Source organism: Chlorocebus sabaeus, chromosome 23 (assembly GCF_047675955.1).
Source record: "Chlorocebus sabaeus isolate Y175 chromosome 23, mChlSab1.0.hap1, whole genome shotgun sequence".
Lineage (NCBI taxonomy): Eukaryota > Metazoa > Chordata > Mammalia > Primates > Cercopithecidae > Chlorocebus > Chlorocebus sabaeus.
In genome coordinates, this window is record NC_132926.1 from 13,678,977 (window position 1) to 13,692,367 (window position 13,391).

Sequence of the window (13,391 nt, forward strand, 5' to 3'; positions counted from 1 at the left end):
GAACCTTTGGTCCTCTGTTACATTAACTCTACCAATCTGTCTTACAGTTTGAATGGAACTTTCCCTGTGCACAGTCTTGTAACATGTGTTGGTCAATGGGAAAATGTCGGTTCACTGAGTTGTGCAGATCTTCCAAATGCTAACACATTTCATTATACAACATATTTTTAAATAATTTCCTTTGACATCACTGCTGATCTCATCAGAAAAGTCTTTAAGTGAGGGAAGGTTGTTAAGCTCAATGTAGCAGTGAAAAGTTTTCCAAAATTTTAATTTTTACTTGGAAGCACGAATTTATCATTGGTGACAAATACTGTGAGTTGCTTTTTTTTAAGTGATGGGCTTACTTTGTTCATTTTCAAGAAATTATCTACTAAATAGCCATGTCTGAGCAATGAGTTTGCCAGTCTTTCTTTTAGGTAAAAAACAGTGTTCCATGAAAAAATGTAAAAGCCAGCTAGTTCAGCTTGCAACTCAATTACACAGGTACTTTTCTCTAGACAACTAACGTGCTGCATGTGCACATCTTCCATTTTATCCTATGGAACATTAAAGGAAGGTGTGCTCAAGAGTTGAACGTTAATACAAACAATAATTCTTGATACTTCATCAAGGGCATTCCTGGTTTTTGTAAAACCTGCAAGCGCACAGAGGTGAAGAATACAGTGACCGCTGGTTTCATCTGGTAGTGATGTCCTGATTCGTACTGAGGTGCCAGCAGTTTTACCCTCCACTAATTTTGTACCATCAGTGCAAACGTCAACACAGGGCAAAAGGAAAATAACATTCTAACCTTATTGTAAATATAGTTTTGGCCTCATAGACCCCCGAAAAAGCCTCAGGGACCCCCAGGGGTCTATGGATGACACTTTGAGAACCACTCTGGTCATTACACATTGGTGGGCAATGGATAGAGACAGATAACTGCTCTAAGTCAGCACGAAGTTCCTAATTTAAAAGGCAAGCTTACAGAATCTTATGGAAAGCAGGACAGAAGCAAATACAGGACATCTCAGCCCTCAAAGTCACTGGAATACTCTCTGCGAAGGCAGGGCCTCGCTGCCTTCAGAAAGTACAATGATTGCTGTGCAGCTGTCCTTTTAAATTCAAGCTTACCTCACTGTTTTAGAACTGAAACCTAAAAATCTGCTTGCTTCCATTTTTGGAAATGTTTACAAACATCAGGTTTCCTGGTTCTGGAAACAAACTCTGCAAAACCTACATCTTCATAAGGGCTAGAGAAGAAATTCAGAATCCGGTGCTGGTGAACAGCGTTCCCCCATATCCACCCCTGGTTAATATCCACGATGTTTAGACACATTTTTGGTCTAAGGACCATGAACATGGATTTGTTGTCCTATAACTTGATAACCCAAGGAGAGGAGGGGGCAAGGATGACACAGCTCCCCCTAGGCACAACTATTGGAAGAAGGGATTTGTATTTGGATGTGAGGTCTGAGAACATCGTGCGAAGCAGTCTGGCAGTGTACATATGCATGTGCGTGTGTGTGTGTGTGTGTGTGCACACATAGCACTGACAGGAGACAGGAAAGGGATGGGGCTCAACCAGCAGGTAGGAGGGCACAGGGCTGCGATGCAACTCTCTGAGAGTGAGTGTGGCAAGAGGTGATGGCAAGAATGCACTGGGTGAAGAAGCAAGAAAGACCTGGCCTGGCACTGTGTGGGTTCCAATGAGTTAGGGGCTGGAGGTCTGGGGTCCAGAAAGCTCAGTGGTGCTTGGTCCTCATCCATAGTTTTACTGGGGGAGATATGCAGGCAGGAGAAGGGGGAGCACGACGCAGCAGGTGACAAGCACAAGGGAGTGGCTCAGGCAGTATGTGCTCTGGAAAGGGAGGAATCCAGGAAATTCTGCCCACCTGGCCTTTAAGAAAGCAAGCAAGAATGTCCTGTCTATGCGGCAAACCACCATCGCTACCATTTCTAGGGCATTTACTGTGTACCAGATGCTGTGCTGGGTTTTCTTAATAGGTAATCTCATTTCAGCCTGCTAACAACTCTTCAAGGCAAGTGTCATTATTCCCATTTTGCAGATGAGACAACCGGAGCTACTGAAGGTTGAATAATCTTTGAAGATCACACTGCCAATAAGCAGCAGAGTATAGACTCAAGCCCAGCTCCATCTGACCCCAAGTTCTCCCTGTGGCAGAAACCCAAGTCTCTATGTGTTCTGCCCAGTGGCCTGGCTTGCTAGGGACTTACATGGGTCCTCTTGAAAATTGACATCTGCATTGCAGCAGGGAGAAGGCAAGCCCAGGCCCCCTGCCATGAGGCTATAGGTACCTGTCAGTGGTTCTGGCCATGTCCATCCCGACAGCTGGGCCTTCTCTAGCAAGGCCAGCTGCTGCCCGAGAAGAGCCTGCTGCCTTCTATATCTCCCCCGTTCCCCAGAGCACTTAATAGAACAACTGCCCAGCACTGACTACATCCTTGACATTCCCTGGCCCAGGGAGAGAAACTGAAATGTGCCTCCAGCCAGCTGGAGGGGTTGATCACATCTTTGGAGGGTGGGCCGGCTCTGGGCACAGCAGCACTTACGAGTCCTGGCACAGGCCCTGGCCCAGAGAAAACCTCAGCAGATGGCACCAGTAGAGGACACTTCATACTATCGGAGAGTCACAGCCATCTGTGGGAGGGGCCGTGGGCGGCCTGAGCACAGGCCGAGAGCCGAGAAGGCTCCCTTCACTCATCCGTTCATTGAGTTCATTGTGCCAGACGCAGTGGAGGCAGCTGAAGATACAGTGGCTACCATAACAGATAAGATCCCCTTTCTCAGAAACTTAGAGTAGGGGAGAAAGGCAGTAAGAAAGCTGACCAGAAGATCAGGCATTTTACACACGGAGTAGAGGGGGATTTCCCAGGAAAGTAAAGGAGGGAAACAGAGTAGAAAGAACATGTTTTATGAAGACATCAAGGGGGAAAGATCTTAAATTCGAGAAACCACGAAGGCTGTGAGATGGAGCAAATAGGATGACAAAGACGGTGATGTGTGCTGAAAGCTTGGGGAGGGGTATGTAAGTTCTTGTAGGTATAGGGAGAGCTGCCTCCAAGAGAAATGCAGGAATCTAGGAAGAATTTTAAGTGGCATGATCCAATTCTCATTTTAGAAATACTACCCTGGAAGAAGAAGAGAATGAACAGCAAGAGGAACATTATCTTTCAATAAGCTACATGTATTATTGGATGGAGGTGTGTGTGTGTGTGCGTGCACACATGTGTGTGTGTGTGTGCATGCATGCATATGTGTATCTATCTATATGTATGTGCGTGAGTATGTATATTTAAAATGTGTTGGCCACCACTGTGCCAGGTACTGCTCTGAGAACTGTTCACAGAGACTCTCATTTAATCCTCAGAATTACATCAAGGTGGTGATTATTATAAGGTTCATTTTACAGGTGACTAGATGTAAGCTCAAAGAGGTTAAGTACCTTGCCCAAGGTCACACAGCTGTTAGATAGTAGAGTCAGGATGTGAGCCTCAGCGGCCTGACCCCTGAGCTGCTCCCCACATCACTCCAGCACTCTAGTGGAAATTCTGGCCTGGAGTGGAGTCTCTGGGAAGGTGACTTCCCTCCTTCTCCGTGGACATTCAGCTGGTCTGAGTTCTTTGTGGGGCATCAGTCAGCACCACAAAGCTCCCAACAGGAATGGGGAACACCCATTCACAGAGATCTGTGTGGAGTTTCATGCAAGGCAGATGTGCCCTTGTGTGTTTGCACTGGGGCTGAAACAGAGCATTTAAATGCAGGTCAAATGCAAAGGTTGACCTGCCAGAAACACTCAGGCAGTTCTAAGGCTGGTGGGGCAAGAGGGCAGTCTCCTGAAAGGGTCCCTCTGGGAGCCTGGGCTGCAGGCTACACACAACTTTGGAGTTCAGAGTTTTCATGAAGGGCTTGTTACAAAGAGAGCTCTCCCCACCACTGCATCTGCATTTCTGATGTGAAAGCTTTGATTCTGAGTCTTCTGAGCTGTGCTGCCAGGTCGCTGGGGACATTCTGCACTGAAAGCAACTTCTGCTTGGCTCCATCGTGCCAAATGCAGCTCTCCCTGAGGAGTTTAGGGGTTTTCATCACACAGATGACGTTTCCTGAGCATCTACTGTTGCCAGGCAGAGTGTGAGAATGCTGTGGTGAGCCAAGCAGACATGGTTCTGCTGACATTAATCACAGAATCACACGGAAGATGTCACCATGGGGGTCAAATGCTGTGACGAAAAGACAGCCAATGCTTTGGGAATCTGTAATATCACCGGTAGGTGTGGAAGCTGATATTGGAGAAGTAATGCTGGAGCTGAGATCCATGCATCTGTAGGAGTAAACCCAGCAAGGAGGGAGAAGAGAAACTACTGCGTACAAAGACCTGCCCCCGATCAGAAGGGATGGGGCATTTTAGGAAGGTTAAGGCCAGTGGAGTTGGAACCAGAGGTCAAGGAAATGTCTGATAAAAGATGAACTGAAGACAGGAGGCAGGGCTCTAACAGTTAATTTCCTGTCTCAACTGGGTAGGCTGTGGTGCCTGGTTGTTTGATCACACACTTGGTCTAGATGTCACTGTGAAGGTATTTTGTAAATGCAATTAATATCTACAGTCAGTTGACTTTTTAAACAATATACTTAGGAGGTACAAGTACAGGTTTCTTATATGCATATATTGTGTTGTGGTAAAGTCTAGGCTTTTAGTGTACCCATTACCCAAATACTGAACATTGTGCCCGACAGGTAGTTTTTCAGCCCTCACCACCCTCCCACCTTTTGTAGTCTCCAGTGTCCATTATTCTACTTGGTATGTCCATGTGTACCCATTGTCAAGCCCCCACTCATAAGCGAGAACATGTAGTATTTGACTTTCTGTTTCTGAGTCATTTCACTGAGGATAATGGCCTCCAGTTCCATACACATTGCTGCAAAAGACAGGATTTCATTCTTATTTATGGCTGAGTAGTATTCCATGTATATAGATATTCCACATCTTCTTTTTTTTTTAATTTTTTTATTTTAAGTTCTGGGATACATGTGCAGAATGTGCAGGTTTGTTATGCAGGTTTACATGTGCCATGGTGGTTTGCTGCACCCATCAACCCATCATCTAGGTTTTAAGCCCTGCATGCATTAGGTATTTGTCCTAATGCTTTCCCTTCCCTTGCCCCGCAACCCTCAACAGGCCACGGTGTGTGTTGTTCCCCTCCCTGTGTCCATGAATATACACTACATTTTCTTTATCCAATCCTCTGTTGATGGACATTGAGGTTGATTCCATATCTTCACTATTGTGAATAGTGCTGTGATAGACATACAAGTGCAGGTGTCTTTTGGATGTAGTATTTATTTCTCTTTGGGTGTTTACCCAGTAGTGGCATTGCTGGATCAAATGGTAGTTCCATTCTTAGTTCTTTGAGAAATCACCATACTGTTTTCCATAAAGGTTGTGCCGATTTACATTCCTACCAACAGCATATGGGCATTCCTTTCTCTCCACATTCTCACCAAAAATCTGTGGTTTTTAGACTTTTTAATAATGGTCATTCTGCTGGTGTGAGATGGTATCTCATTGTGGTTCTGATTTGCATTTTTCTGATGATTAGTGATGGTGAGCATTTTTCATATGTTGGACTAACTGTATGTGTGTTTTTGAGAAATGTTTATTCATGTCCTTTGCCCACTTTTTAATGTTTTTTTTTTTTTTCTTGTCAAGTTTCTTATAGATTCTGGACATTAGACCTTTGTTTAGACATACTTTAAAAATATTTTTCGCATCCTGCGGGTTGTCTGTTTACTGTTGTTTCTTTGGCTGTGCAGAAGCTTTTTAGTTGAAGTCTAATTTTTTAATTTTTGTTTTTACTGCATTTGCTTTTGAGGACTTAGTCATAAATCCTTTGCCTAGGCCAATGGCCAAAAGAGTTTTCCTAGGTTTTCTTCTAGGATTTTTATATTTGCATGTTTTACATTTGGGCCTTGAATTCATTGTGAGTTAATTTTTTTTATATGGCGAAAAGTATGGGTCCAGTTTCATTCTTCAGCATATGGCTATCCAATTTTGCCAGCACCATTGATTGAATAGGGTGTCATTTCCCCAGTGTATATTTTTGACTTTGTTGAAGATCAGTTAGTTGTAGGAACGTGACTTTATTTCTGGGTTCTCTGTTCTGTACCATTGATGTATGTGTCAATTTTTATACCAGTACTGTGCTGTTTTGGTTACTATGGCCTTGTAATATAATTTGAAGTCAGGTAATACGATGCCTCCAGCTTCGTTCTTTTTGCTCAGGATTGCTTTGGGCTATTTGGGCTCTTTTTTGGTTCCATATGAATTTTAGGATTTTTTTTCTAATTCTGTGAAAAATGATATTGGTCATTTGGTAGGGATTGCGATGAATCTGTACATTGCTTTGGGCAGTATGGTCATTTTAACAATGTTAGTTCTTCAAATCCATGAGCATGGGATGTTTTTCCATTTGTTTGTGTTGTCTACAATTTCTTTCATCAGTGTTTTGTAGTTCTGATAGACATCTTTCACCTCCTTGGTGAAATATATTCCTAGGGTTTTGTTTTTGTTTTTGTTTTTGTCCTTGTCTTAGCTTTTTTAAGTGGGATTGCCTTCTTGATTTGGTCCCTGACTAGATAGTTATTGGTGTTTAGGAATGCTACTGATTTCTAAACATTCATTTTGTAGCCTGAAACTTTACTGAATTCATTTATTAAGTCTAAGAGTTTTTTGGTCAAATATTTAGTGTTTATTTTCTAGATATAAGATTATATCATCAGCAGAAATATTTGACTTCCTCTTTTCCAATCTGGATGCCTTTTGTTTTCTCTTCGCTGGTTGCACTGGTAAGGACTTCCAATACTACGTTGAGTAAGAGTGGTAAAAGTGGATATTCTTGTCTTGTTCCGATTCTTAGAGGGAATTCTTTCAACTTTTTTCAAGGATGATGTTGGCTGTGAGTTAGTGGTATATAGCCTTTATTATTTGAGGTATGTTCCTTGTATGCGTAGTTTGCTAAATTATATCATGAAGGGATGCTGAATTTTATCAAATGATTTTTCTGCATCTATTAAGATGATCATATGGTTTTTGTCCTTATTTCTGTTTATGTGATACCTTTGTGTATATTGAAGCATCCTTTCGTTCCTGGAATAAATCCCACCTGATCATGGTCTATTATCTCTTTGATGTACTGTTGGATTCAATTTGCTAGTATTTTTTTGAGAATTTTTATGCCTATGTCCATCCAGGATATTAGCCTGTAGTTTTCTTTTTTCATTGTGTCCTTGTCTGGTTTTGGTATTAGGGTGATACTGACCTCATAGAATGAGTAAGGGAGAATTACCTCCTCCTCAATTTTTTGAAATAGTTTCAGGAGGATTAATATTAGTTTTTTGTGTGCTTGTTAGAATTCAGCTATGAATCCATCTTTGGATTTATGGTCCTGGGCTTTTTGGTGGCAGTTTAGGGGGGGATATTTTGTATTACTGATTCAGTCTCTCTACTTATTAAGGGTCTACTGTTCAAAAGTTCTACCATTCCTGTTTCAATTTCAGGAGGTTGCATGCTTCCAGGAATTTATCCATTTGTTCTAGATTTTCTAGTTTGTGATTGTATAGTTGTTCATAATAGTCTGATGATCTTTTGTATTTCTGAAATATCATTTGTAATGTCTCCTTTTTTATTTCTGATTGTATTTATTTGGATCTTCCCTCTTCTTGGTTAGTTTAGCTAGTGAGTTATCAATTTTGTTTATCTTTTTGAAGAACCAACTTTTTCTTTGTTAATCTTTTGTATTGTTCTTTTGGTCCCCATTTCATTTAGTTCTGCTCTGATTTTTGTTATTTCTTTTCTGTTTTGTTGTTCATTCTAGAATCCTTAGTTTCACCATGATCTTTGTTATTTCTCTTCTTCTGTTAACTTTGGGTTTTTTGGTTCTTCTTTTTCTAGTTTCTTGGGGTGTGATGTTAGGTTGTTAATTTGTGATCTTCCTACCTTTGTGATGTAGGCATTCAATGCTATTAATTTCCCTCTTAGCACTGCTTTTGCTGTATCCCATAGGTTCAGGTATGTTGTTTTTTCATTTTCATTCATTTGGATTTTTTAAAATTTTCGTTTTAATTTCTTTGTTGAGCCAGTGGTTGTTCAAGAGCATGCCGTTTAATTTCCATGTGTTTGGATAGTTTCAAAAGTTTGTCTTGCTATTGATTTCTAGCCTTACTCCTCTGTGATCTGAGAAAATACTTGATGTAATTTCAGGTATTTTAATGTGTTAAGACTTGTTTTGTGGGCTAGCTTGTGGTCTGTCTTGGAGAATGTTCCATGTGCTGGTGAAAAGAATGTATATTCTGTAGTCGTTGGGTAGAATTTCTGTAAATGTCTATTAAGTCCATTTGGCCTAAAGTCCAATTTAAGTCCAGTGTTTCTTTGTTAATTTTCTGTCTCAGTGATCTGTCTAGTACTGTCGGTACGGTGTTACCAAAACCCCACTTTTATTGTATTGTTGTCTATTTCTTTCATTAGGTCCAGTATTACTTGTTTTGTATATTTGAATTCTCCAATATTGGTTGTGTATATATTTAGGATTATTACATCCTCTTGCTGAATTGTTCCCTTTGTCATTATATAATGAACTTTTTTGTCTTTTTTTAACTGTTTTATGTGATATGTCTTTTTTATCTGATATAAGTATAGCTATTCCTGCTCACTTTTGGTTTCTGTTTGTATGGAATATCTTTTTCCACCCCTTTACTTTCAGTCTATTTCTATCTTTATGGGTAGGATAAGTTTTTTGTAGGCAACATATAGTTGGATCATGTTTCTTTATCCACTCTGACAATCTGTATCTTTTAGGTGGAGCATTTAATCCATTTATATTCAGGGTTAGTATTGATATGTGAGGCTTTATTCCTGTCACATTGTTGATTGTTTTCAAGTTGTTTTATAAATTCTTTGTTTCTTTCTTTTTCTGTCTTTGTGGTTTGGTGAAATTCTGTGGTGTTGCCATTTGATTCCTTTCTTTTCCTCCTTTGTATAATTGTTTTATATGAACTGTGAGTTTTCTACTTTCATGATTTTTTGTGACAGTGAATATTGACCTTTAATTTTCACATTTAAGACCTCATTGAACATTTCCTATAGGATCGCTCTAGTGGTGGCAAATCCCTTAGTGTTTGCTTGTCAGGGAAGGACTTTATCCTTAATTTGTAAAGCTTACTTTGGCAGAATACAAAATTCTTGGCTGACAGTTTTTTTTTTCTTTCAGCACTTTGAAAATGCCATCACATTCTCTTTTAACCTGTAAGGTTTCTGAGAGAAGTCTTCTGTTAGTCTGAGGGGTTTCCTTTGTATATGACTCCATGCTTTTCTCTTGCTAATTTTAAAATCCTTTATTTCACTTTTATATTAAACATTCTTAATATAATATGCTATAATGATATTCTTTTTGCAATGTATTTGCCTGAAAATTTCTGGGCCTCCTGTAAATGGATGTCTAACTCTCTTGATAGACTTCGGAAATTTTCATCAATTACTTTCTCACATACGTTTTCTAAACTTTTTGATCTCTTTTCCCCCTTGGTAATATCAACAATTCATAAGTTTAACTTTTTTCTCTCTTTTTCCCCTTGATAATATCAACAATACATAAGTTTGGTCACTTTACTCCCACACATCTCAAAGTCTTTGTTCATTCTTTTTATTCTTTTATCCTTATTTTTGTCTGACTGGATTATTTCAAAAGACCTGTCTTCAAGTTCTGAGATTCTTTCTTCTGCTTGTTGTAGTCTATTATTGAAATTTTCTAATGTATTTTGTATTTCCTTCAATTAATTTTTTAGTTTCAGAATTCTGCTTGGCATTTTTGTTTTTGTTTTTGAGACAGGGTCTAACTCTGTCACTCAAGCTGAAGTGCAGTAGTGTGATCACAGCTCACTGCAGCCTTGACCTTCCAGGCTCAAGCAATCCTCCCACCTCAGCCTCCCTAGTAGCTGGGACCACAGGCACATGCTACCTTGCCCAACTAACTTTTTATTTTTTGTAAAGACAGGGTCTCACTATATTGCGCAGGCTGGTCTCAAATTCCTGGGCTCAAGCAATCCTCCTGCTGGCCTCCCAAAGTGCTAGAATTAAAGGCATGAACCACTGTACCTGGGCTTTGGCATTGTTTTTTTTGTTTTGTTTTGTTTTTAAGATGCCTGTCTCCTTGGAAATTTCTTATTTATATCCTAGATTGATTTTTAAATTTCTTTGTGTTCATTTTCAGATTTCTCTTGCATCTCATTGAGCTTCTTTAAGAATAACATCTTGAATTCTTTACCTGGCATTTCAAGGAATTCTTTTTGATTAGGATCTGTTGCCAGACAATTGTGGCCCTTTGGTAGCATCATATTTCCCTGCTTTTTCATATTTCCTGTGTCCTTCCTTGGATTCCTGCACAAATGGTGTCACAGTCACTTGTTCTAATTGTTTGAAATTGGTTTTGTAGGGGAGAATGTTCTCTGAGGATGTATATATGTTGTTGATTAAGGTACTTTGGCTTTGATTTTGAGTCCCTTTGGTAGTGTGATCTTTGTATGAATTTGTCAGCAGGGCATAGGATCAGTGGTCTCTATAATCACATCCTCAGTGATTTAGGGTACCATTATTAGTTGAAGTGGTGGTAAAGTTTAGCTGGAGATTTACATGCAAACTAAGCCAGTCTTTGGGCCCCAGTAGTGGCAGCATAGAATGAGCAGCATAGAAGGTGGGAAGCCGCTGTCAATCTCAGGTCAACCCCCTTCCCAGCAACTCCCTCAGATCTCCCTGGAGAGGAGATGCTCCGTGGACCAGCGCCCCTCTGCCTGTCCTGCTCATTCCTCCAGCTTCTGCCTCCAAGCTCCCCATAGCCACACTGTCCACAGAACACTTCCTGCAGCTGTGTGAATGATGGCCCAACAGTTTATCCTCCCCTCCTTCAGCCTGCACAGAGCAGAGTCTCCCTGGCCAAAGGAATAAGCTAGACAAGTACCCCATCCCGGTGTCTGCTCCTTCCCACCACCAGCTGAGCCCCTGCCCCTGCTGCGGAATAGGGCAAGCATCCACTCAGAATGCAAATGCCCCACAGCCTTTCACACGGGGAGGGCAGAGGGTGAGTATAGATGAGAGGCCCGAGGAAGCTCTGCAACACCACCCTCTGCCCTTGTCTGCAGTCAAGGCCTGTCATTGTGCTTTGAATAAAATAACCTCCAAGGCCTCAGCGTGATCTACCCTGTCTCCCACTGTCCTCTCCTGGCCCACGAGACTTCAGCCCCTCAACCTGCCTTCTCTGCCTCAGAACTCAAGCTCTGGACTGTCCACAGGCTGCATTCTTGCCAGACTCTTCCACCTCCCCTGCTCTTTCCAAGTCTTCACCCTTTTCACCTATCAATCCTCATCTTAAAATATGTCCTCCTCAGCTGTGCATCTTCCTTTTTTTTTTTTTTTTTTTTTTCCCTGAGACAGAGTCTTGCTCTGTTGCCCAGGCTAGAGTGCAGTGGCACCATCTTGGCTCACTGCAACCTTGGCCTTCTGGGTTCAAACGATTCTCCTGCCTCAGCCTCCCTAGTAGCTGGGACTACAGGCACGTGCCACCACACCTAGCTAATTTTTGTATTTTTAGTAGAGATGGGGATTTGCCATGTTGGCCAGGCTGCTCTCGAACTCCTGGCCTCAAGTGATCCACTTGCCTCAGCCTCCCAAAGTGCTGGGATTACAAGAGTGAGCCACTGTGCCTGGCCAGCATATTTCTTTTCTTTTTTTTCCTTTTTTTTTTTTTTTTTGAGACACAGTCTTGCTTTGTCACCCAGGCTGGAGTGTAGTAGCGCAATCTTGGCTCACTGCAACCTCTGCCTCCTGGGTTTAAGCGATTCTCCTGCCTCAGCCTCGTGAGTAGCTGGGATTACAGGCATGTACCTCCACATCCAGCTGTATTTTTTGTATTTTTGTTTTTTGGGTTTTTGTTTGTTTGTTTGTTTGTTTATTTGTTTTAGGAGGGGGATTTCACCATGTTGGCCAGGCTGTTCTCAAACTCCTGACCTCAAGTGATCCACACGCCTCAGCTTCCCAAAGTATTGGGATTACAGGCATGAGCCACCACAGCTGGCCCCTCAGCTGCATCTTTCTGCAGTAAGCCCCTTGGTGTTTCCTTGTTCCTTCCCCAGAAAGCACAGATTGCAATTCATAATTTATATTTCTTTATACATCTGTCTGCTTGCTCTCGTGCATGCACTCTCTCTCTCCCCCCATCTCCCTGCCCCCTCCCTGCCTCCCTCTCCCTCCCTCCCTGCATCCCTCTCCCTCCCTCCCTGCATCCTTCTCCCTCCCTGCCTGCCTCCCTCCCTCCCTCTCCCTCCCTCCCTGCCTCCCTCTCCCTCTCCACCTATATTTGATTTTTAATTGCCTGAAAGCAGGCATTATGGCTATCTTGTTCCCCAGTATATACGATACTTGGCACATCATAATCGTTCAATAAATACTTGTGCCTGAATTAATGCATGCATGAATGAATGCATTTCTCTTGGCTTTTCTGTCTGAGGGCACAATCTAAGCATGTGCATGACTGAATTTTAGGCTCCCTGAGACAGAAGTGGAATCTGGTTCATCTTTGTATTTCCCCCAGGATTTAGCATAGCTCTTGGCCCATAATGGGTACACAACCAAGGATCAAACCTAAAGGACATCAGTCCAATATGCCATGGCCACCTAAGACCTTATCAGGTCCAGTCCAGCATCCTCTGCCATGAGAGTCCCCAGGAGCCAGCCATAGGAGGAAAGTTACTTGGTCTTAATTAAACAATTAAAGATAATGTAAGATAATGTACATTCCAATGTGGCCTTAAAGCTAAGGCTGGTTCAGTCATTGACACCTTGACCCATATTCTGTTTTAACCCATTTCTATCCCATTCAGTCATTTTGCGGTAGATCTACTGCACACCAGGTAGTGTGCTAGCACCTTATTACTCAAAATGTGGTCTGCAGACCAGCAGTCACCACCATCACCCAGGAGCTCATTAGAAATGCAGATTCTCCAACCTTACCCCAGAGTTAGGGTCAGAATCTGTGGTCTAGCAATTCCAGGTGATTTGCATGTATGTTAAGTTTGAGAAGCACCGGGCTAGCAAAAGATAGACCTAGGTCTAGCCTCATGGAGCTTAAGGCAGACACTTGACAAATGGACAGCAGTGGCTATGTGTTGACTCTTAGAAGATGCTATGGGAGCTTTAGATCACCAAGGAGATCAAAGCAGTTCTTGTAAACCATCTTAAATGTTCTTCAGCTTTGTCCTGAGAGCAACAGAAAGCCTGGAGAAAGGGGTTTACAGCAAGGGTGGGGGTGAAGGAATTGGCCTGTCCCCGCTTGAGGATAGCATT

General features: G+C 41.9%; 1 protein-coding gene across 1 annotated transcript in view; it reads left to right on the forward strand.

Moving 5' to 3' along the window:
- Nucleotides 1–13,391, forward strand: part of SLIT3 (slit guidance ligand 3) — a 637,958-nt gene that overhangs the window by 560,927 nt on the left and 63,640 nt on the right. The window lies entirely within an intron of this gene.